Source organism: Apium graveolens, chromosome 9 (assembly GCF_009905375.1).
Source record: "Apium graveolens cultivar Ventura chromosome 9, ASM990537v1, whole genome shotgun sequence".
NCBI lineage: Eukaryota > Viridiplantae > Streptophyta > Magnoliopsida > Apiales > Apiaceae > Apium > Apium graveolens.
Window position 1 is genome coordinate 287,179,290 of NC_133655.1, and position 27,271 is coordinate 287,206,560.

Genomic DNA, 27,271 nt, shown 5'->3' on the forward strand with positions numbered 1-27,271 from the left:
CTTCTTTTAAACCAACATGCAATCACATTTCTCACTAAATAAGCTTAGTTTATACTAAGATCAAGTCACTAAATCCAATTCCCTTTTTTATTAGTACAAAGCCGAACCAAAATCCCCAACATGCAACCCTCAAATTTGATTCCTTAAGCATCAAATCAATTACACAAATCCAAATTCTTTAACACATTCATAGCAATCCATTTATCAATCACACACTTAAATTTCAAAGGAAGTATAAAACCCTTTTTGAACTTTTCAAGAAACCAAGACATGCAATAGCTACTTAAAATTTTTAAAGAGCATAAAACTCAAAAATCACATTAACATATCATTTTCTTTGAATTTGAGTGAGTATTCGGTGTTGCATGCAAGAGAGAGAAGAGAGATGGGGAGAGAGCCGAGAGAGAGAGAGAGTGTGTGTTCGAGAGAGAGGAAGAAAGAAAGTGAGGGAGAGGGGGAGGATGCTCACGGGAAAAGAAAGAAGAAATAAGGGGGGAGTGAGTTTATATTTGTATTAGGGCCAAGGGTATTTTAGTAATCTACTAAATCCCTTTTTGTTTGATTAATCCTTTCTTTTTACTTAAATAAGATAGAAATCGAATATTGAATATATCCCTCTCGGAAAGTCGAAAATTATTGCAAATGATAATTTTTTAAGACGTAGATCTCGAAATTAGCTTTTCAACCATTACTCATAATAAACTTTTGAGCGAACGGTTGATTTTATGTGATTTTCACAAGTTTGTGCTAATAATAGCATTTTATCACATACAAATCAATTTATAATGCAACGATCACCAAATAAATCCGTCCATCATTTTTAGAAAGTCTCTAGGACTATTACGAAGATAACATAACAAATCTCATGCCTTTATCTTACTCAGATAATTTTATAAAAATGTGCGAAGGTTAAATAAACCTTATTAAAATCAAATAATTCCCTTAAATCCATAAAAATGTCAACATATCACGTAATCATGCATACAGACAAGCAAGCACATATACGGACATATCACAACTCATATATGATCATAAAATTTGTCCTTCTTTAATTTTATTCCTTTATACGCGTACCGGGTACGTTTAGCCTGACGGCCCGACGCTCAGCGTTTCAATTACGCTTCACAATATCGTTATCGACCGACACGTCATTAGAACGCATTACTTTACTCAAGCATTTCATTTCACATAATAACACATAGTTCATATTTTAAATACCTTAATCCCTTTTTAGGACGGGTTCCGTTCTACTTGACGGCCCGACAACACAGCTTAACTCTTAAGCTGACTCTTTAAATTGGAACGCTTCTATTTACGCTCCTAGATTCTAATATACAGTAAAGATAATTAACCAACACTTAATCACATAATTATAATTACATCACATAAAGCATACTTTATTGACTTAATTACATCACAAAATTCTCAGTCGTCACATCCACGAGTACAGTTAAATCTCTTTAAACTAATACGGTCGGGACCAAGGAAAAATATTACTTCAGCGAGTTTATTACTTTACCACGAGTAAAAATACACTGTGTCCATTATGTTGAGATCGGAGAAAAATATTATTTTAGCAAGGTTATTACTTTACCGATTATTACTTCATCAAAGTTTAACTGTATTTCACATATTATGTGTCACTTCAATTGGCAAGTGTAATCCGGGTGAAGGACAAAATTACTTGTTTTTTTAAACAAAATAATATGTAAATAACATTTTTCAAGATTGTGGCCAATTATACATGTGTATTACGCATTTGATCCATGAATATTAAGTATTACATAATACCTATTTATTAAAAGGGTAACTAGTTGAACATAAGTTAATATACTCATTTCTAAGATGCTTATCACATGTCACTCAAGTTATCAATGCATATCAGACTGATATATGGTTGCGGTTCCGGTTTCAAGAATGTACATTTCAAGAATGTGCCCCTTTAATTGTTATTTTTGTTATATTCGGTTAAATTCGAGACTACATCTCTTTGCACTGAATTACAAAATCGTATTTTTGTGTAAAAATTATATTATTACAATTTTTTTTAAGAATTATATATTATTATTATTCCACTCTCAATTTTTAATCGAGAAGAATATTATTATTATCCATAGATATGTGATCTTTTCGAGTAAATTTGAGCACGACTGTGAATTATGATATCCACGAGTACAGTTAAACCTTTTTAAAGTAACAAGGTCGGGACCAAGAAAAAATATTACTTTAGCGAGTTTATTACTTTACCACGAGTAAAAATATACAGTATCCATTAGAGCATCTCCAATAGAGGTTGCGAAGGGGTTGCCAAATCTTACGTGACATGACACCCTTGATTGCCAACCTATTGGAGTTGTATGGTTGCCAAGAAGTTGCCTAACCAGGTTGTCAAAACTTGGCAATTTCCTAAAATGGTTAAAATACATATACAAATGTAAAAAGTTTATATGAATAATGCCTTTTTTTTAGTTTATGAATCATTTACAATTTAATTTAAGGGACCACATATGCAACAATTAAAGGTTGCTAACTATTGGAGTAGAATGTTGCCAAGTTGATATAAAATTGAGTGAAAATAAAATATTAATATATATGATTATTTGGCAAAGTTGGCAACGAGCTTGACAAACTCTTATTGGAGATGCTGAGCATCTCCAATAAGGGTTGCCAAGGAGGTTTCCAAACTTATGTGGCATGACACATTTGGTTGCCTACCTATTGGAGTTGGGAGGTTGCCAAAAGGTTGCCAAGTTTGCCAAAATTTGGCAACCCTTGGTAACTTCCTAAATTAGCAAAAAGTCATAAAAAAAATATCTAAAGTGTATACTACTCAACCCACTTTTATATTGAACTAAATATAAAATTTGATAGGGTATAACCAACCTGACTAGGGCCCAACCTGGATCTAATGGGTATCAGGCTCAATTGATGAACCAAGACCCCCTCACCCAACACAATCAAGTGGAGAGACCAGACCCAGGGCCAACCTATGACCTGGATCATCTCCCAACCCGGATCCGGCCCGGGACCTGGATCACCTGCCTACCAGGGTCCAGCCGATGACCTGGATCATCTGCCTACATGGATCCAACCTTTTTTCTATGTTAGCCAAAAACAGCCCAGATGGTTGACCCAACAAGCACATGTACACTCCATGACCCGCCAAGGAAGGGTACGTGGACACGTGACAATGACATCCATCAACAAGCAACATATCAAACAAACACGGTGCGTGTCAAAAGGCCATTAGGACACCCTGAAGGTGGTCCTCCCCTGGACACGTGTAGGCAATCCACCCAAGCCAGGCGTCCTCCGCCCCCAAGAACCAACGACCCTGATCCAGAGGTAACAACCCCTAAACCCTACAACCACCTTAGTCCTCTCTATCTTCATCTTCCCCAACCAGCCACTTATTCTTATATCGGAGGCACCGCGGGGACAAAACCCCCCCCTCCGGTGTTGTTTTACAGACGCCCAACAACATCTACACCTCATTCACGCACAGCAGGTCCAGGAACGGCGTCGGACGAAGATGCCCCGCTCACCGGAGTTATCATTTTGCGCTAGAAGGAGGGAGCTCCATCCTTGGGTCTCGGTGCCCCTGGATTCACCTTCATCAGCAAACTCTTAAGAGAGTCCACATCTTAAACCTGTAAGAACATAAACAACCATACCCTCTCTTGAATATGAATGTTCATTTTAGCCACATTTGTGTGAGCTCATTACTTTAGGCCACGTTTGTGTGAGCCCGCTCTCGTTTGTTAATTTTGACTGTTTAGGTTTTCATAATCTTGATAGTCTTGGAGCCTGTGGTTTGATAGTTTTGATAGTTTTAAAATCCAGATCTTTTTTAGTTTGCATATTGTCTTTATGTTCTAGAGCTTGTTGTTCTTGTTCAATAGTATTGTTAGCAAAACCCAGAAAGTTTGTTTGGTATTATTCTAGGAAATTTTTGTAATCTTCAAAAAAGCAAAGTTAGATCCACATTTTTAGCCTCAAATCTCGGTCAGTTGTTTGTACAATTATGGTGTAATGGCAAGAGCATGAAAAATACGGTTGGTACGCCCTCCGCCAGTACCCATGTTCAGGACTAGGACCCCTCTCAAGCTCAAGGACGTGGGGGGGACCAAGAGACCCTCCAGGAGCAATCATTGACACAACACACCCTGGTTCGGGACGCCAGGAATATCATCGAACTCAACCAGTACAAGTATACTAATGTTCCAGTGGCAGAGGAGCATATGGCCAACTTAACAAGTCATGAACTGGCTGAAGCAATCAGGCTCTACAGAGATGAACAAGCCCGGGCTCAGGAAGAATATGAGCAAGACGATGAGTAAGAAGAGTCCGGGGACTCTCAGCAATCTAGGAGATATGTCTTCGAGCGAATCAGAGCTAAGGCAAAAAAGAATCAAAAAGAGGCCAGTAAGAAGGAGACAGAAGCAACCAGGAGGAAAAAGTTGGAAGGAATGAGGGAACAGATAAGAAGAGAAGAAGAGGCAAAGCCTGAGCTGAAAATTCAGAAAAGGATGCAGCTAGAAGAGGAGAGGCTCTTACCAAAGACAAAAGGCAAAAGAACCCGGAGGGACCCTACCCTCGAGGTCATTTCTGATGACGAAGAGGAGGGGCAGAAGGACCTGAAAGATATGATTTATGAGCTCCAACGAAAAATGGAAAAAGATTCCGGATTGGAGATTGGGGAGACCCTTACACCATTCAGTCACTCCCTAGAAGTCATCCCCCGACAGATGAATCTCAAACATTACAACTTTGACTCTTTTGATGGATTGGGGGATCCGGAAGAGCACCTCAATTACTTTGAACAGATAGCCCAGATATATTACTACAACAACCTAACCAAGTCCAGATTCTTCGCCTCGACCCTCAAAGGGGGGGTTCAGAGATGGTTCAGTAGGATCCCGTCACGAAGCATTCACTCCTGGAAAGAGTTCAGGGGGGCCTTCCTTAGAAGATTCAGAGCCAATAAGACACATGGAATGCACATGTGTCACCTAGAAACATTTCGCCAATATGATAACGACGCACTCTCAACTTATATGCGGAGATTCCATGAAGCCATCAATAAAGTCTCGAATCTTGATGAGAGGGAGGCTCCAAGCATATTTCGGAGGAACCTAGATCCGGAACACAATGAGAGGTATATTGTAGAGTTAATAAACAAAGAGCCACGAAGCCTGGCGGCCGCCTACTCTATGGCGGCCAGGTTCATAAAGGAAACAGACGTTCTTCAAGCGATGTAAATGACTCGGAATGGAGGATCCAGGAACAAAACTTCTGATGACCGACCGAAAGGGGTTACCATCAGGAAAAGAAGTTCAAGCAAAGCCAACAGGCCCAGCAGACCAATATTGTGCAAAACACTCCAATATTTCAAAGACTGGGTCCTAAGACAGATCTAAAAGCGATCCCGGTCCACCTAGGCAAGCCAAAGAGCCTAGGCAGGAGCCAGGATGGACATCACAGAACATGACCCGGGAAGAAATACTGAAGGAGATCAAAGGGAAGCCATTCTATTACCCACCAAAGCCCATGCAGACTCCCCTAGAGAGTAGGCCTTACAACAGGAAATGCGACTATCATGAAACTCATGGGCACAAAACTGAAAATTGTCACTCCCTCAAATACTTCATTGAAGACCAAGTCAAAAAGGGAAAACTAAATCAGTACATCTCCCGGGAGACAAATCAGAAAGAAGAAAGACAAAGGAGAGGAAAGAATGTAGTGAATGTGGTCCTGAGAGGGTCACACTCTCCCCCTAGGAGCCCAGGCTCAGGAGATGAAGTATTCTCCATCCAATCCTACCCGGAGATGGTGATCTCATTCAACAGCAAAGTTTTCTAAGTACATAAAGCAAAACAAGCAATCATCAATCCGGAATGGTAGCATACCCAGATCGAAAGTCAATATAAAAATCGAAACTGTAAGAACCCTGATTTTTATAATATTTTAAAACTTCTGTGAATAGTAACTTGAGCTAATTAAGTAATACGTACGAGGATCATCATAAAATGAATAGTGGAATTTTGAGAATCCGATATCATATTCTTGTTTATCGAGGAAAATAAGTGAATGTAAAAGCCAATGGAATTCGAAGATTCACAATTATACTACGTGTTTTCGTATCCGTAAAGAATGACGTAGAACCGGGAATACTACATGAAATAAATAATATATCAAGGTGTTTCTATGATCAAGAGAAGGAATGAAATTGGTTATAGGATTATAAGCGATAAAAGAAATCGCTACGAAACAAGTCGTTATACGTGGAAACTATCGGAATGGAACAACGATTGCGTTTACGATAAATAAACGAATGAGAAATTAAATCCCATGCAAGTTGGCCATGCATAACCAAATCCTAACTAATAGTTAGGAGTGTAACTAGATGATTAGAAGCTAACTAGAATAGTTAGTGGAATAGTGTTGAATAGTGATGGGAGACAAACAAGTACACAAGCCATACTTCTCCCTTTTCTCATTTCACCACACAATCAAACCAACCCATACCTTTGCCAAATTATTGTCAAATCTGCTGCATACATCCCATATATTCATTATACACTCCCACACTTTAGCCACAAAAGAAAACAACCACTTTTCCCTCACTTAAAGCTCTCCCATTTTTCATTCCAGCAGTTCGGATTTTCTGAGCAAGGGATAAAGAAAAATTCATAACTCAAAATATACTCATTCAAATATCATGAAATTTTTACCATAGCTTATCTATATGATGGGTAAGCTTCGTACCAACTTTCAGCCTGAAATTAATTTTTTTCAATTTTATAAAAATGTTTGAATGAGGTGCAGAAAGGTTACTCCGAAATTTTAACTTGTTTCTTGGTTTTGTTTCTTAAGGATCTAGCCCTTCTAAGTGTTTTCTAAGAAAACCAAGCCTCAATCATCCTAGAACTAACCTTCCTAGTATCCAAGAAGGTATAACTTTCAACCCTTTAAGGTTTTATGGTTGGATTTAAGAGTTATGTTTGTTGTAGTGTTAAGATCCAAAGGATTGTGTTTGTTTGAGTTTGTATTGATTATGTTCTTGCTAAAGGCTTGAGATGTTGAGTTGTAATCCATGTATGTGGTACTAGATAGAGCATATAAGGTTCATGTGGGTGGATCTTGAGAAGTACTTGTGTTTATGATGGTTATAGGTAGTGATTGTGTTAAGATCAAGTAGTAGAAATTGAGTTTGGGCATTCTTGCACTTGATCTGTTTTCTGCAGGACATTCGGCCATGAAAATGGTTAAAATTTGAAAACTACTGGCCATGAATAGATAGATATTGTTTTGTAGTTTCTATACATGTGTAGATCATCATGAGGAGATTTACGGTTTAGGAGTTATGGTCGTTTTAGTGTAAAACATTTCTGCGATTAGCCAACTGCACTTAAGTCCACTTGCATGGTGATTTTGAAGGACTTAAAATAATTCTGAGATTCTGGAAAACTTATAAAAAATGGATATGACAGTAGAGAAGACTGTACAAAAAGAATTTTGAGAAAATATTAATTTTTCGATTTTATAAAAATGTTTTGGTAAAGTGAGCGCAAGCGAGAAACGCATAAAAACCTAGTTTTGACGCGCGTTTTCTCACGTTCGAGCTTAAAACTCGAAATGGACTTTCTAAAGCGAACGATCGATTTCAAAACTCGACCATGTTATAAAGTGAGAATATAAGTGTTGAGAATGTGACGATCGAAGATTCGTTATACTTGAGTAGTTGCAAAAGTTGCTTAATAAAAGCGAGACGTTAATCGCGTACTAACTTAGACCGTTGGTTCTTGTTTATAGATCGCCAACCAAACACCAGAGACCATACCACTTCGATTACTCGAGGCAAGTTTTCGAAACCCTATCTCATACTATCCATGCTATATATATACTGTTGTGATATTGATGCCATAATTTACAGTTCAAATATATATATGCTTGTCTATGATATCAATGCATACGAATTATGCGATTGTTTACGAAAACAAATTTCGTTTTACACGAGTATGAGAAGTTGAAACGTATTTCAAATATAATATATGATAATGTGAGTTGAAGATATTTTAATAACGATTTAATTCCGGAGAGATCCGGACGCGAAAGATTTCTATTTCGATAAACAAAGTACGTTCGCGTAATATATATATCAAGCGAACGATTGAGATTTTGACTTAAACTTCGAGAAATATTGGTTTATTCATTTAAGGGACACCCTTACTTGATTGATTATTTTATAAAGCGATACTTAAGGGATTATTAAATATAAAAAAAGTATTTAAAAATATACTGAATAGTTTATAAATTATTTCACGTTATTTAATAAAGATTTAACTATTCAAAGAGCAATTATAGGATACCAAATCCTTTTTTGATTATTTGATTAAGGTGTCTCCATTCATTGGACCTTATTCAGAAATATTTTGTATTTAAGGTTTTTTATTAATTCATTGAACCTTAATTAGAAATACTTTGTACTTAATATTTTATCAATTCATTGAACCTTATACAGAGATGTTTTATTTATAAGATTTTATCAATTTATTGAATCCCTCTTAGATTATTATGAGACCTTAGATATTTAATATCTTCGGACTTCTAAAAACTTATTTAAAAATAGACATAGTTCCCAAGGGTACTTTCTAAATTATTCAAAACTCTTGAAAGAGATTAATCATTTGAAACCTATCAAAACTTTAGGGAACTTAGTCTAGAAGCATAAGAGTTTTGCTTCCTCGTTCAATAAAGAACAAGTGAGTAATATATGTGTCACCCTACTACAGATAGGGATTTGAAAATGATTTTAAATTCAAAACTCCGACAACTCCAAAAGATCAATTGAGTTAAAAGTGATGAATAAAACATCTTATTTACAGGTCAACTTTTAACGACCTATTCCTTCGAAAAAGGATTTTGAGCAAAAGATATAACTGTTTTGGGACTGGAATGTGGCCTGCCCGGCACAGAGTGGTATCGGGCAGTGACCAGGCGTGGAGTGGCGCATTATGCAAGCGCGGAGTGGCGCATTGTACGGTTATATGGTCTATGTGACCATTGACTTTCGGACTTGCACGGCAATGGGCAACCACCGTGTAGTGTCTTGATGAGCCCAAAGGCGGCTAGGTTTGTATTCCTTCTACTAGTAGAGAAAATTTCGTATTCGGCTGATCACCGATACGTGGTTTATTCCAGTATAGTCCCTTTCTTCCATTTTGGAAAAACTGTTGTGAAATATACAACAGAGAGCCGATAAGGCTGAGTTTTAAATAAGGATATTGATGAATATATATCAAATCCATTTGAGAAATCTGCCGATAAGACTGAGTTTAATTAAGGATGTTGATGATTATATATCAAATCCATTTGAGAAATCTGCCGATAAGGCTGAGTTTTAAATTGGGATGTTGACGAATATATATCACACCCATATGAGAATCTTGGTTCGAGTAACATCTTGAGATTTTGAAATAAAATGAGTACGAGTATAAAATGATTTTGAGAAAGAGATGAATACAAGTATTCAGTGGATATACTATTGTAGTTGATTTTAAGAATATTATAAATTTGATAAGCATATAAACTTTCAGAACGATTTGGAGATACAAAGTATAATTATTGGTTTTATTTATCCTTACATACTTAATTATGGGGATATATACCTTGCTGAGCTTTAATGCTCACCCTTGCTTTTATATATCATATCACAACAGACTACCAGCATGGATCAGACCAGGACTGTTGTCCTTAGGCGGGTAAGGAACGCTCGTGAGTTCCGTAGGCTTTTTGTGCGCCAACCCCGGCAGGTAGATAAGTGGAAATGATTTATTTAATAATGTTTCCAAGCATATAACCTGTGTGTGTGTGAGTCTGAATAAAAGGTCGAGTAATATTGTGAAAAGAGAATTATTTAATTAATAAGTGATCGTAACAACCCGAATTCACGACCTTGGATTTGGGGGTGTTACAGAAATGGTATCAGAGCCAAAGGTTATAAGTCTTGGAAACAGTAAGAGTAAAATGGGTAGACTGAGGATCTAAAAGTTAACAAGAACTCTCATCGAGTTCATAGTCGGATTACTATGAAGTAGTCGCGACGGTAGTAGCCAAGGGGACCTTAGCCTTAAGAGTTGAGGCATTGGTTGAGTTATTAACAGTCGATTGAAAAGCCAGCATTAAGGGAAGAGAATGAGTTGTAGTACTCAGAGAAAAGAGTGCTAAGAGTTATATGCAAAAGAGAGTCCATTGGTTGAGCCGATAGAGTTTGTTGATGGACTACCAGGAGTTATGTTGAAGTGTTTATGTGAAGTGTTATACGGAAATTGATGGAATCGTTTAAAATCGACAGAATGAGGAAATAAGAAAATTGTACATGATTTTTTTATAATGTTGATATAGAAGTGGATCTAAGTCTCCGGAGAAAGCGGGATGAAGACTATACCCCAATACCATGGGTTGATTGGAAAACCCGAGTCTTGCCACTCATAGCTCTTTCTAGAGTGTCCTTGATGAGACATATTAGGCAAGAATCAAGATGCTTAATTCTTTTACTATTAAGGTTATTACGTTACCTGAATTGGTTGAAAGTATTGTTCCGATAATAAGGGTTCAATACATGACGAATAGCGATTCTACCAAGAAGGGTATTCGTTATACCATTGAGGAATCTATGTCCTATAAGGAAGATTTTAGCGTGTCCCAAGATGAGAAAGCTATGCGATAATACGAATTCATTTTGTCCGTTAAGCCATTATGGTTCGGCACGGAAAGCGAGAATCGACAGAATAATTTCTAAAAAGTTTCATGCTCCCGCAATCAACGCAACAAGCTTCGAACTACTGGAGGAGAAGACCAATAAGTCTAACGCAGAATTCCAAGAGTGGGATGTCACTAGGAGCTACGTGTATATTATTGACATGATGTCGTCTTTTGTTAACGTATCAAATCAGGTGCGTGGGCACAACGTTGCGAGTAACTAACGAGGAATGAAGAATGTATTGGTGACAAAGAGAGTTATTAAGCGACTTTAACATAATGAGTAGAGACGCGAATAATGTTATATTGGTGATCTTTTATATTAGCATAACGATGCCACCCCGACATATTGGGAAACTAGAGCAAACCCTGCTGAATTGGTAAACCAAAATAACCAAGAACACGAGGAAGTCGAATATAATGAGTATTTTGAATGCAGTTAATATAAATTTTGTTCGGCTTAGAGGATTACAACGAAGAAGAAACTATGGATACTAATGAGGGGAAGGCCAGAGCGGAAACCCCATGGACCAAATTATGAATCTTCTTCGAGAGAATTTAAATTGTCACCCTCAACCCATGTTGATCATGTTCCAGTTACTAATGTCTTTAAGGCCTTTAAGTTGTTAAAACCCCTAGAAATTTCAAGGGACTGCTAACCTGTTAAGGCCAGAGCTTGGCTGAAAGAAATGGAAAAGAGTTTTGAGATAGTGCCCATAGAAGAGACGCAAAAGACTGTGTTCACCAATTATATGTTAAAAGGAGAAGCAAATTATTAGTGGGAACCTAAAGGAACCCTGAAGACTGATGTGATTATCACATGGGGAAAAGTATTTCCCAGGTTTATGGAGGCTCAGATGGAGTTGAAGTTTCTAGAGATTAAGTAAGATAAGATGTCAGTGGCTGTGTACAAAGCCAAATTTATTGAACTGTCGAGATTCATGCCGGAGTTTGTGAACACGAAAGAGAAAAAGGCGAGGAGATTTCAGCAAGGGCTGAAACAATGGATTCAGGACCGAGTGTCATTACTTGAGATAACAGACTTTGTGCAAAAAGGCCTCGATTGTTGAGGCAGAGAGTGAGCAAAGTCAAAAAGAGGAAGAGAGCAAGAAGAGGAGTTCGGAAGCCAAGGCGGCAGAGCGATAAAAAAAAGTTTCCGATTAGGACTGAGAGGGGAGCGGTGTCCCAACCCGCAGTGGGTACCAGGTTTAACGAACCGGTAAGCAAGAGTATCACCCAGGGAGGTGGTCAATATAGGACTACGTTTCATAACCAGTTTCGCTCACCCCTACCAGATCATAAGTCATGTGGGGAGAAACATCCCGGGGTATGTAATTTGGGAAAAGAGCTACTGAGGTGCTTTAATTGCAACCAACCAGGACATTATTCTAGCAACTGCCCCAACCCAGCTAGGGCGTGATAGCAGGTAACCTTTTACTCAATTTGGTTACTGCAAATATTTTGTTTAATTCTGAAGCAACTAAGTATTTTATATCGCGAGATTTTTGGCGAAGTTAAAACTTAATGTGATTCCAATACGAGAATTATTGCGAATAGAAATAGTGAATCGAGAGGTTGTTCCAATTAATGAGATTCATCTAATCTGCAAGTGGGAACTAGGAGGGAAGGGCTTTAAGTTGGACTTAATTCCTTTCAGGCTGAGAGAATTTGGTGTGGTCTTAAAAATGGATTGGTTGTCGAGCAATGGTGCTCAGATTGATTATAAAGGAAAGAAAGTTAAAATCTGAATTCCTAACGGCAAGAAAATTGTGATTAAGGGTCAGCGTCAGACCCACAATTTTTTTAATATTGCTCAAGCAAAGCAATTATTAAGGAAAGATAGAAAAGCGTATTTAGCATACGTGGCGGGTACCAAGAGAGAAGCCCCGATGTACGTGACATACCAGTTGTTAACGAGTTTGAGGATGTGTTTTCCAAAGACCTTTCAGGATTATCACCTGACCGAGAGATAGAGTTCTCTATCAAATTAGCATCAGGAACGGCATCAGTTTCAAAAAGCCCCATATAGGCTAGCCCCGGTTGAAATGAAAGAATTGACTTCACAGTTGCAAGAACTGTTGAATAAAGGAATGATGAGACCTAATGTGTCACCATGAGGCACACCAATGTTGTTTGTCAAAAAGAAGGATGGTAGTATGCGATTGTGCACAGAGTATAGGGAACTGAATAAGCTGACTATTAAGAACAGATACCATCTCTCTAGAATTGACGATTCGTTTGACCAACTTGAAGGAGTGGTACACTTTTTGAAAATTGATCTAAGAATGGGATATCACCAACTGAAGATTAAAATAGGGGACAAATACCGTATTTCGCACGAGGTATGGACATTATGAGTTCTTGGTGACGTCGTTCGGGCTAAAGAATGCCCCAGTAGCTTTCATGGACTTTGTGAATCGAGTGTTTAAAAAGTATTTGGACGTGTGCGTCATTATTTTTTTATTGATAATATTTTAGTCTATTCTATAACGGAAGAAGAACATGCGGAATATCTGAGGATAGTGGTAGAAGCATTGAGAAAAGAAAAGTTGTTTGCCAAATTCTCAAGGTGCGAATTCTGGCAAAATGAAGTTCAGATCTTAGGAAAATTGATGAGCAGTGAAGGAGTGTTAGTTGACCCTACCAATGTTGAGGCAGTATTCCAATGAGAAAGAATAACCTCACCTACGGAAGTAAGAACTTTTTGGGAATTAACCGGTTTTATGAGAGGTTCGTACCGGATTTCTCTAAGATATCAGGACCTTTGATTAGGCCCACATGCAAAACGGAAAAGGTTGTGTGGAATAAAAAATGTGAGGAAATTTTTCAGGAATTGAAAAGAAGTTTTGTAATAGCCCTCGTGCTGGCATTGCCCGATGGAAAGGGTGATTTGTGATCTATAGTGATGCGTCACATAAAGGATTAGGATGCATGCTCATACAGCATGGGAAAGTGGTTGCTTATGCCTCATGGAAGCTGAAGGAATATGAAGTAAGATACCCTACTCATGAATTAGAATTAGCAGCAATAGTTTTGCTTTGAAAAATTGGAGACAATATCCATACAGAGAAAATTGTGAGATCTACACTGACCATAAGAGCCTTAAGTATATATTTACTCAGAAAGAACTCAACAGGAGACAGAGGAGATGGTTAGAGTTAATGAAAGACTATGTCGGTGAGATTTTATATCACCCAGGGAAGGCCAATGTGGTGGTCGATGCCCTTAGTAGTAAAGAGAAACTCAAGATGTTGACAACGCCGGAGGAACTAGTGAGAGAACTCGAGGAGATGGAGATAGAGGTGAAGTCACCGGTAAAGGGACTGATGGACTATTTGAGATCAAATTAGAACCGGAATTGTTAGAAAAGATGGGACATTGTCAGGAAGAGAAGACGAATGAAGAGCGAGAATCTTTGACTGAGAAGAAGTCAAATGTGAGAAAGATGATAAGGGAATTATGAGGTATGCGAACCGGATTTGGATTCCGAATGTTCGAGAATTAAAAGATGAAATTTTATGCGAAGGACATAATTCTAGATATTCAATTCATCCTGGAGGTACCAAGATGTACCGAGATCCAAAGGAATATTATTGATGACCCAACATGAAAAGAGACGTGGCCAATTGGGTCAGTAAGTGTTTGACCTGTTAAAGAGTGAAGGTGGAACATCAGCGATCGAGGGGACTCCTACAACCCTTAGAAATTCTGATGTGAAAGTGGGAACAAATAGCCATGGATTTTGTGGTAGGATTTCCCCGAGCTAAGGCTAACCGTGATGCAATATGAGTAATTATATATCGACTGACCAAGTCAGCATACTTTCTTCCAATCAAGAAAACCTACATGGTGGATAGATTAGCAGAGCTATACATCAAGGAAATTGTGATAAGACATGGAGTCTCTGTAGCTATCGTATCTGACAGAGATCCCCGATTCAACTCCAGATTTTTTTGAGGAGCTTTCAGGAATGCTTATGAACCAAACTGAATGTGAGTACTGCATACCATCCCCAAACCGATGGACAAAGTGAGTGAATCATTCAGACATTGGAGTACATGTTGAGAAATTGTGTAATTGATTTTTAAGGTTATTGAGATGAACACCTATCTTTGATAGAGTTTGCCTACAGTCATAGTTATCATGCGAGTATAGAAATGCCCCCACATGAGGTGCTGTATGGTCGGAGGTGCCATTCACCCTTGTACTGGGATGAAGTTGGTGGAAAAAAAAGGGTTACTAGGTCCCGACTTGGTGTAAAGAATGAGGGACATAGTAGAGTTGATCAGAGGATGCTTAGCGGCAGCCCAAGACCCACAGCGTAAATATGTCGACTTAGCACGAAAAGACAGAGAGTATGAAGTGGGTGACCAGGTATTTTTGAAAGTGTCACCATGGGAAGGACTGATGAGATTTGGAAAGAAAGGGAAGTTGAGTTCCCGATATATGGGTCCTTTGAGATTTTGTGACAAATAGAACCGTGGCATACGAATTGGCTTTACCTCCAAACCTTCAACAGGTTCATAGTGTTTTTCATGTTCCAATGTTGAGAAAGTATAATGCGGATACCAAGAATATAGTGAAACATGAGTAAGTACTAGATCTGTCCTACATTGAGCAACCAGTTGAAATCATTGGTTGAAAAGAGTAAGTACTCAGGGACAAGAGTGTCAAGCTATTCAGAGTCTTATTGAGACATCCCAAGGTCGAGGAGTCGACTTGGGAATTAGAGAGCCACCTGCGAGAAAGGTACCCCCATCTATTTGTGAGTTGATTCCGGGACGGAATCCTTTTAAGGGGGGAGACTGTAAGAACCCTGATTTTTGTAATATTTTAAAACTTCTGTGAATAGTAACTTAAGCTAATTAAGTAATACGTACGGGGATCATCATAAAATGAATAGTGGAATTTTGAGAATCCGATATCATATTCTTGTTTATCGAGGAAAATAAGTGAATGTAAAAGCCGATGGAATTCGAAGATTCACAATTATACTACGTGTTTTCGTATCCGTAAAGAATGGCGTAGAACCGGGAATACTACGTGAAATAAATAATATATCAAGGTGTTTCTATGATCAAGAGAAGGAATGAAATTGGTTATAGGATTATAAGCGATAAAAGAAATCGCTACGAAACAAGTCGTTATACGTGGAAACTATCGGAATGGAACAACGATTGCGTTTACGATAAATAAACGAATGAGAAATTAAATCCCATGCAAGTTGGCCATGCATAACCAAATCCTAACTAATAGTTAGGAGTGTAACTAGATAATTAGAAGCTAACTAGAATAGTTAGTGGAATAGTGTTGAATAGTGATGGGAGACAAACAAGTACACAAGCCATACTTCTCCCTTTTCTCACTTCACCACACAATCAAACCAACCCATACCTTTGCCAAATTATTGTCAAATCTGCTGCATACATCCCATATATTCATTATACACTCCCACACTTTAGCCACAAAAGAAAACAACCACTTTTCCCTCACTTAAAGCTCTCCCATTTTTCATTCCAGCAGTTCGGATTTTCTGAGCAAGGGATAAAGAAAAATTCATAACTCAAAATATACTCATTCAAATATCATGAAATTTTTACCATAGCTTATCTATATGATGGGTAAGCTTCGTACCAACTTTCAGCCTGAAATTAATTTTTTTCAATTTTATAAAAATGTTTGAATGAGGTGCAGAAAGGTTACTCCGAAATTTTAACTTGTTTCTTGGTTTTGTTTCTTAAGGATCTAGCCCTTCTAAGTGTTTTCTAAGAAAACCAAGCCTCAATCATCCTAGAACTAACCTTCCTAGTATCCAAGAAGGTATAACTTTCAACCCTTTAAGGTTTTATGGTTGGATTTAAGAGTTATGTTTGTTGTAGTGTTAAGATCCAAAGGATTGTGTTTGTTTGAGTTTGTATTGATTATGTTCTTGCTAAAGGCTTGAGATGTTGAGTTGTAATCCATGTATGTGGTACTAGATAGAGCATATAAGGTTCATGTGGGTGGATCTTGAGAAGTACTTGTGTTTATGATGGTTATAGGTAGTGATTGTGTTAAGATCAAGTAGTAGAAATTGAGTTTGGGCATTCTTGCACTTGATCTGTTTTCTGCAGGACATTCGGCCATGAAAATGGTTAAAATTTGAAAACTACTGGCCATGAATAGATAGATATTGTTTTGTAGTTTCTATACATGTGTAGATCATCATGAGGAGATTTACGGTTTAGGAGTTATGGTCGTTTTAGTGTAAAACATTTCTGCGATTAGCCAACTGCACTTAAGTCCACTTGCATGGTGATTTTGAAGGACTTAAAATAATTCTGAGATTCTGGAAAACTTATAAAAAATGGATATGACAGTAGAGAAGACTGTACAAAAAGAATTTTGAGAAAATATTAATTTTTCGATTTTATAAAAATGTTTTGGTAAAGTGAGCGCAAGCGAGAAACGCATAAAAACCTAGTTTTGACGCGCGTTTTCTCACGTTCGAGCTTAAAACTCGAAATGGACTTTCTAAAGCGAACGATCGATTTCAAAACTCGACCATGTTATAAAGTGAGAATATAAGTGTTGAGAATGTGATGATCGAAGATTCGTTATACTTGAGTAGTTGCAAAAGTTGCTTAATAAAAGCGAGACGTTAATCGCGTACTAACTTAGACCGTTGGTTCTTGTTTATAGATCGCCAACCAAACACCAGAGACCATACCACTTCGATTACTCGAGGCAAGTTTTCGAAACCCTATCTCATACTATCCATGCTATATATATACTGTTGTGATATTGATGCCATGATTTACAGTTTAAATATATATATGCTTGTCTATGATATCAATGCATACGAATTATGCGATTGTTTACGAAAACAAATTTCGTTTTACACGAGTATGAGAAGTTGAAACGTATTTCAAATATAATATATGATAATGGGAGTTGAAGATATTTTAATAACGATTTAATTCCGGAGAGATCCGGACGCGAAAGATTTCTATTTCGATAAACAAAGTACGTTCGCGTAATATATATATCAAGCGAACGATTGAGATTTTGACTTAAACTTCGAGAAATATTGGTTTATTCATTTAAGGGACACCCTTACTTGATTGATTATTTTATAAAGCGATACTTAAGGGATTATTAAATATAAAAAAAGTATTTAAAAATATACTGAATAGTTTATAAATCATTTCACGTTATTTAATAAAGATTTAACTATTCAAAGAGCAATTATAGGATACCAAATCCTTTTTTGATTATTTGATTAAGGTGTCTCCATTCATTGGACCTTATTCAGAAATATTTTGTATTTAAGGTTTTTTATTAATTCATTGAACCTTAATTAGAAATACTTTGTACTTAATATTTTATCAATTCATTGAACCTTATACAGAGATGTTTTATTTATAAGATTTTATCAATTCATTGAATCCCTCTTAGATTATTATGAGACCTTAGATATTTAATATCTTCGGACTTCTAAAAACTTATTTAAAAATAGACATAGTTCCCAAGGGTACTTTCTAAATTATTCAAAACTCTTAAAAGAGATTAATCATTTGAAACCTATCAAAACCTTAGGGAACTTAGTCTAGAAGCATAAGAGTTTTGTTTCCTCGTTCAATAAAGAACAAGTGAGTAATATATGTGTCACCCTACTACAGATAGGGATTTGAAAATGATTTTAAATTCAAAACTCCGACAACTCCAAAAGATCAATTGAGTTAAAAGTGATGAATAAAACATCTTATTTACAGGTCAACTTTTAACGACCTATTCCTTCGAAAAAGGATTTTGAGCAAAAGATATAACTGTTTTGGGACTGGAATGTGGCCTGCCCGGCACAGAGTGGTATCGGGCAGTGACCAGGCGCGGAGTGGCGCATTATGCAAGCGCGGAGTGGCGCATTGTACGGTTATATGGTCTATGTGACCATTGACTTTCGGACTTGCACGGCAATGGGCAACCACCGTGTAGTGTCTTGATGAGCCCAAAGGCGGCTAGGTTTGTATTCCTTCTACTAGTAGAGAAAATTTCGTATTCGACTGATCACCGATACGTGGTTTATTCCAGTATAGTCCCTTTCTTCCATTTTAGAAAAACTGTTGTGAAATATACAACAGAGAGCCGATAAGGCTGAGTTTTAAATAAGGATATTGATGAATATATATCAAATCCATTTGAGAAATCTGCCGATAAGACTGAGTTTAAATAAGGATATTGATGATTATATATCAAATCCATTTGAGAAATCTGCCGATAAGGCTGAGTTTTAAATTGGGATGTTGACGAATATATATCACACCCATATGAGAATCTTGGTTCGAGTAACATCTTGAGATTTTGAAATAAAATGAGTACGAGTATAAAATGATTTTGAGAAAGAGATGAATACAAGTATTCAGTGGATATACTATTGTAGTTGATTTTGAGAATATTATAAATTTGATAAGCATATAAACTTTCAGAACGATTTGGAGATACAAAGTATAATTATTGGTTTTATTTATCCTTACATACTTAATTATGGGGATATATACCTTGCTGAGCTTTAATGCTCACCCTTGCTTTTATATATCATATCACAACAGACTACCAGCATGGATCAGACCAGGACTGTTGTCCTTAGGCGGCTAAGGAACGCTCGTGAGTTCTGTAGGCTTTTTGTGCGCCAGCCCCGTCAGGTAGATAAGTGGAAATGATTTATTTAATAATGTTTCCAAGCATATAACCTGTGTGTGTGAGAGTCTGAATAAAAGGTCGAGTAATATTGTGAAAAGAGAATTATTTAATTAATAAGTGATCGTAACAACCCGAATTCACGACCTTGGATTTGGGGGTGTTACAGAAACAAACCCGGACAAGAATCCAAATCCGGGTCAAAAGCAACCATTATATACTTGGATGATTTTCTAAGTACAAAAAGAAGCAAAAGCAACTATTAATCCGGTTATGGTATCATACCCGGATTGATGTACAATATGAAAAACAAAATTAACCCTGATAAAGCTTCATAACTGGAACCACCCGGCTATAAACCCAATCCGGGTTGGGGAACATATCCACATCCCGGATTAAAAGTCAGGATCCAGATTGCTCATGAAAGCAAAAACTACCGGATGGAGTATCCTACGTGGACCAGAAGAAAAGCAAACATATTCTAAAATGGAAGGAAAGTACAAGGCAAATGAATTGAAATTTAAAGCAGAATCCGGATTGCCATCAATCCGGAACAAATCCAAATATTACAAATAGTTCAAATTCAAATACGGAAATCAGAATTCCTAAGAGACGAGAATTACATGGGCAAGGCCCGAAAAGCTTAACAAAGTTGCAACAGATCTAAAGGAAACTGGGACTAGGACCGTTATAAGGTTTCGGTTCCCCCTTACCCTGTTCAACATCTGTCTTGGCCGCCAGGAATTCTTGGATAAAGCTGTCCCAGGAAGCTAGGGGATCGGTTTTGATGTGTCGTTCAGCAACAATCCAGGACCTGCGAATATCGGGCACCCCGGCTTGGGCAACCTCAAGGTCATAAATATCGTTGGCCTTGAACTAAGCAATTATAGCTTCCTTGTTTAAATTCTCCTTAGCAGCCAGGTCGGCTTTCAGCTTCTCTACTTCTTCAGCAAGGCCATCAGCCCGGGCCTTTTCTTCCTCGAGCTGGTTCTTCAACCCGGACTCCACGGTCCGGAATCCTTCCCGAGCTTCGTCAAGTTCATCTTTGAGGTTGTCGGCCCGGATCCTTTCAGCTCTTGTCCTGTTATCAGCCTCCCGGACCTCTGTGAAGGCTATATCCGAGCAGATGGATATGGCACTCCCAATCTGGGAAGAAGAAAAAGAAGAAGATAAGAAACCAAGTAGGGGGTCACAATCCGAATGTAAAACAATAAAAACAACCCGAAACTCACCTGACCCCATTTCTCGGTCACCCTCTTAAAAGCTGCTGCCATGCTGGAACCCTCCACTTCGTCCCAATCCTCCTCCGAGGGGATGCTTGACATGAATCTGGCCAGGTCTACCATGGATTTGGTTCCAATCTTCACCGGGTCCCCACCCGGACCCTTTCCTTCCGAATCACAGATAACCCGGTTCGAGATAACAGCTTTACCCCGGGGAGGCTTGCCCGGGGCCGATTTTCTCTTCTTAGAAGGAGGGGCCTCATCCCTGGAAATCTCCTGGACATCCGGGTCATCAGGCAAAGGCACATTGGTCGGATCTGAAGGAATTTACGGATGAGCGGAAGCGTGAAATAAAATTTATTCCGTAAAAACCATATACCGCACATATAGAAAAATATATAAAAGGAAAAACTGAGGAATCGTAACCATACCTTGTGAATCGAAACTTTATAAAAATGGAATACTAGCAGTTGCTCCTCAATGTGTGAAGCACTCTACCGGTATCCACCAAGAACGATCCTCTTCGATGAACCTTTTTATAAAACTGAGCTTTTATAAAATGGAGTTTTGAGAGAGAGAGAGAGAGAGAAAGAAGATGGAGGCTAGGGTTTTCACAAAACCAAAATTGTGTGTCTATTGAATGAGCCATCCATCTCATTCTATTTATAGGGCTCTCCTAGGGTTTTATAATATATCTTTATATATATTAACCCCCACATTTTATCTTCATAAAATGCTTTAATAATAATTAAAAATATTTTAATCATTATTTCTTTTTCTTAACTATTTAGAAAATAATTCTCTCTCTCATTATTTCATCAAAGAAAATATTCTTTTATGGTGTGACCATGTAGGTTCAATATTATGCCGGTAGTAGAAATAAATAATAATAAACTTTTATTAATTATTTACATGAATACTAAAATTCACTAAATATAATTAACTGATTAATTATATTTATTCTACATCGTGAGTGATACTTCTCAACATATCGCGACTATCCGGATAATATGAATTCACTACTTAGAATATCAAGAACCTGTCAGTGACTAGTTACCGTACAATGAATTCCTTCTACCCTTATAATATCCCGAATAAATACAAGGCATGGATCTCGTGTCAAGCCTATCAAATTTAATCATATGATTTCTTATTCATAATGCAAAGTTCATATTAATGCAAATTAGAAACTCCTTTCTAATTTCATACACTCTGGCCAGAGATTCCAGAACTCGCATACTAAGAATAACATAAGATATTCTCTTCCTATACTGGTAGGGGTAGATCCTCTATCGACGTTAACTATCTTTATACACAAATCCCTATGCCCAGAATAGACCTAATGGATGTCTTTGAGACTAAGGACTAAACCAAAACACAGTTCATTATATATAAGATACCTTTAACGATCTCAAGTTTAAGGACACTTGTACAACTATCACTCAGTGAATAACTATTGACACATGAGTAATCTCCATTAGTTGTTCAACTTATCGAGTCATGTTCAGTGAACTTATTCCCTAATAAGCACCTACATACTAGCTATAGTGTAACCACACAAATGCCTATGAGAACAGACATCCTCCTGAAGGGAGCAAGCATAGTATGTACCAATCTTTGCGGATTATTAATTACCAGTTAGTAGTCCTATGACCAGGAACTATTTAAGTTTAGAGTTATCATCTTTTAGGTCTCACTATTATGATCTCATCATAATCCATAAAAAGCTTTACTCTAAACTATGGTATATCTTATTTAAACACTTAAATAGATAGAGCCCGTAATAAAAACAAAACAAGTCTTTTATTAATATCAATGAAATCAAAACAGATTACATAAAAGTTATTCCTAAATCCTCATACGTGATTAGACTTAGGACATATCTCTTTCAATCTCCCACTTGTACTAAAGCCAATCACTCTGGTATCTAATACCCATCTTGTCTTTATGACGATCAAAGTGACTTTCAGAAAGTGGCTTTGTGAGTGGGTCTGCTATGTTGTTATGTGTGTCAACTCTCTTTCAATACAATACAAGAAATGTTACCGTGCTCCCACTAACCCTTTTGTAGATACATGGTTCATCTACGTTTTTGATAAAACCAAACTCTTTGATTGTCTCATCAAAACGGATGTTCCATCTACGAGAAGCTTGCTTTAAACCACATATGGTTCGCAACAGCTTACACACTAGGTTTTCATTTCCCTTGGAAAGAAAACCATCTGGCCATTTGCCAGATCTCATAGTCGTAGTAAGCAGCAACCGCAAGCAAAATCCGAACTGATTTTAACAGGGCTACAGGTAAAAGGTTTCATCAAAGTCAATCCATTGCCTTTGTTTGAATCCTTTTGCCACAAGCCTGGCTTTAAAGGTCTCCACCTGGCCATCTGCTATAATCTTTCTTTTGTATACCGTATACATAGATTCCATTTCGGATTTCATGGCACTTTGCCATTTCTCTGAGTCAACACTACTCATAGCCTCATTATAGGTCATAGGGTCGTCATCATCAATGATTGACAACTCATTGTCATTCTCAATGACAAGGCCATAATACCTCTCAGGTTGGCGAGACACTCTCCCTGACCTACGAATGGGCTATTCCACAGAAGGTTGTTCAGTCTGAACAGGTGTTTCCATTTGATTCGTAGTAGTTTATGCTTCTTGAACTTCATCAAGTTCAATTTTGCTCCCACTGTTTCCTTCAAGGATAAACTGCTTTTCCAAGAAAGTAGCATGTCTGGAGACAAACACCCTATGATCGGTGTAAAAGTAATACTCTAAAGTCTCTTTAGGATATCCCACAAAACTACATTTTACGGATCGAGATTCCAGCTTATCTGGGTCAACTTTCTTGACATAAGCTGGACATCCCCAAATCTTAACGTGTTTAAGACTCGGTTTCCTTTCTTTCCATATCTCATATGGAGTTTTTGGGACAGATTTGGAAGGCACCTTATTCAGTAAATATGTTGAGGTTTCCAAGGCATAACCCTATAAGAATACTGGAAGATTCGCATAGCTCATCATGGACCGAACAATGTCTAACAAAGTTCGATTTTTCCTTTCAGATACCAATCTGGAGGAGTCCACTGGGAGACTATACCCTTTTCTTTGAGATAATCCAGAAACTCTCCATTCAAGTATTCACCACCTCGATCTGATCGAAGAGTTATAATACCATTTTTGGTTTGTTTCTCCACTTCATACTTATACTCTTTGAACTTTTCAAAGGCATCGGACTTGTGTTTCATCAAACATATATCCGAATCTAGATCTATCATCTATGAAAGTAATGAAGTATGAAAATCCACCCATGGCTTGCGTAGACATTGGTCCTCATACATCTGTGTGTACCAATCCTAGCAAATCTGCAGCCCTCTCTCCATGTCCACTAAATGGAGATTTGGTCATTTTACCCAATAGACAAGACTCGCATGTAGGATATGATTCAAAATCAAAAGGGGTCAAGTAACCCTTCCTTATGCAATGTCCGCAGTCTATTTTCACTAATATGACCAAGTCTGCAGTGCCAAAAGAAAGTGAGATTTTCATCATCCCTTTTCTTTTATTAGTTTGTTCAATCTGAAGTAAATTATGCCACATACATACAGACCATTATTTAAAATACCACGTCAATAAAGAATATTATCTCTAAGGATAGAACATTCATTATTCTTAATAATAAAATGAAAAACCATCCAAATCCAACATAGGAATAGAAATAATATTCCTTACAATCGAGGAAACAAAATAACAATTATTTCAAATAATAGTCTTGCCCGTAGGCATATGTAAATGAAATGATCCTACATCTTCAGCAGCAACTCTTGCTCCATTTCGCATCAGTAGAATCACCTCCTCTTCCTCAAGAGTCCTACTTCTCCTTAGTCCCTGCAACGAATTGCAGATGTAAGAACCACAGGCGGTATCTAATACCCAAGTAGAAATTTGACTTAATGACATATTTATTTCTATCATGAACATACCTGAATCAGAAGCGGTAGTCTCACTCCCCTTCTTCTTCTTCAAATCTGCAAGGTAAACCTTGCAGTTCCTCTTCCAGTGCCCCACCTTGTTACAGTGAAAGCAAACAACTTTGCTCTTGGGGTCTTCAGCTTTTGGTGGAACCGGCTTTTCTTCACCTACTTTCTTCTTCTTGGAAGGGTTCCTCTTTCTTTTCTTAGGATTGGAACCTTCACCAATTAGAAGAACAGAGCTCTTCTTAGAGGGGAAATTCGATTCCGCGATCTTCAACATGTTGTGGAGTTCAGCCAGGCTGACATCCAGCTTATTCATGTGAAAGTTCACAACAAACTGCGAAAACGAACCCGAAAGTGATTGCAAGACCAAGTCTTGGCTCAGCTCCCCATCCATGGCAAAACCAAGTTATCCAAGACGTTCAATCAAATTGATCATCTTAAGTACATGGTCATTCACGGATGATCCCTCAGACATCCTACAACCGAACAGCTCCTACGATATCTCATAGCGAGCTGTCCTCCCTGCCACATCATACAACTCTTGTAGATGCATTAGGATAGTGTGAGCATCCATATGCTCATGTTGCTTCTGTAGCTCAATGTTCATAGAAGCTAGCATGATGCATTGAGCAACATTTGCATCATCTATCCACTTACGATACACAACATGTTCATCATTATGTGCATCGTTAGCAGGTTTAATAGGCTTAGGTGAGTCAAGCACATATTCCAGCTTCTCCACCCTGAGAACAATTCTCAAGTTTCGAAGCCAGTCAGCAAAATTAGGACCAGTCAACTTGTGAGCATCTAGTATACTCCGGAGTGATAGTGCAGAAGACATAACGAATGTAGTAAATTTGTAAATGATAAACACATACCAACACTTAGCAAATATTCAATTTTATTTCAAAACACTATATAAATTGGGTCTTTATTCATAAGTGGCTCCCACTAGTTTATCTAATTTATACACCCCCAAGTGAAAATTAGGCATTCATAATGCTAGTGGGAATAGGGATCCTACATTCCATTACACAACCTCGGTTGTAGTACGAAACGTCATGTGATGTTCAATAGGCAGACAACTCTTGTCAATTACATCTTATGTTATTCCCTAATATAATTTTAGCCTCTTGAATAATTGAGTCACGGCTGTAGCACGACAAACTCGATATTCTAAGTCAAGTCTAACCCAATATTTCGTACAATTGAATCAGTCTCCAACGGCCCACGGCTGTAGCACGTAACGACCTTTAGATTCTAATTCAATGTACACATCTCTATGTAATAGAAAAGTATTTCTTATTTCGAAATCAAAGCCCTCGGCTGTAGCACGAAATGACAATGATTTAAAAATAAGAACCACTTTCTATCATGTTGGAAGGCTATGACCGACACAAGCCCGTTGTGTCATTGGCCAATTACTACTTGATATTATTTAATTTTAGAGGGATTATATTGCGTTACAATCATAATCATATTATAAAGATATTCTTCCTTTTAAATTAAATATTTCAAATCAATAATCGATAATCAGATGATTTCCAGATCGGGTGGAGCATTGTCAATAGGCGTCACTTAATAACCCTTTCTTACAGATAAAAATCTGTTGTTGACAGAATCATCCTTTCTCTCAAAATTTAAAATTCATATTTAATTACGTGTTTCATAAACACAAGAATCTCATGATTGTATTCATAATATTATTGTCAAGGCAAGAAACGATTCCTATTCTAGATTTTCTAGAGCACGCCTTATATTGATTTAAGTTCACCTAAATCTATCATCGCATGGTAACACATGCATATATCTCATATATAAAAATAAATAAACAAGTAAGCATGCAAGTAATATCATGTCACACATTGATATAATGATGTATGGATTTATTATAGCATTTAAAAGCAATTAAAACAATTAAAACATGCTTTAAAACACTTTCAGGAATATAAATAGTTCAAAACTTTTATATAAAAAATATTTGACCACTTCATTAAATCCGTCTCGGAAAAACGAATCCAACGATATATTGCACGCCCAAAACGGAATTACGAAACTCCCAAAAATCAAATTTTAAAAAGACAGATGGGCTGTAACGCATTACAGTAATGCGTTACAAGGTCTATAACGCTTTCACGTAATGCGTTACAACACTGTTGAGCCATTTACGTGTGTAACGCATTCCGTAAATGCGCAATAGTGTGTAACGCATTCACGGAATGCGCAACACACCCCCAACCTCGCGTGCGCTGCACGCGCCTGCAGCAGCCGACATCAGGTTTTTTTTTTATTGTTTCTTCTTCTCCTGTCGTTTCCAGCCGTTACAAACAAAAAAGGTAACCCCCTTTTTCTTTTACTCCATTCCTTAATAACTCTTTATTAATTTATTATTTTAATTTTATTATTAATAAATTAATTAACATTTAATTAATAAATTAATAAAAATCAAAATAATATGATTTCTTAAATCAGGGAGTAGCAGAAAAATACCAGATCAACCATGGGTCCTTGTGCAAATTTTAATCATATTTATTCACATGCATAATTATTCCATGAATTTTAATTAAAACAATTTTTTAAAAAAAATTCATAACAAATAATCTACACATCACAAAATTATGAAAA

General features: G+C 37.4%; 2 long non-coding RNA genes across 2 annotated transcripts; both read left to right on the forward strand.

The window, feature by feature from the left end:
• Positions 1-6,638: 6,638 nt before the first annotated feature.
• On the forward strand, positions 6,639-7,857 carry LOC141683137 (uncharacterized). The gene is made up of 3 exons (XR_012560127.1): positions 6,639-6,755; positions 6,877-6,954; positions 7,816-7,857. It is a non-coding gene; the product is annotated as an uncharacterized LOC141683137 (long non-coding RNA).
• An 8,411-nt stretch (positions 7,858-16,268) lies between these two features.
• On the forward strand, positions 16,269-17,487 carry LOC141683199 (uncharacterized). The gene is made up of 3 exons (XR_012560158.1): positions 16,269-16,385; positions 16,507-16,584; positions 17,446-17,487. It is a non-coding gene; the product is annotated as an uncharacterized LOC141683199 (long non-coding RNA).
• The last annotated feature ends 9,784 nt before the right edge of the window (positions 17,488-27,271 follow it).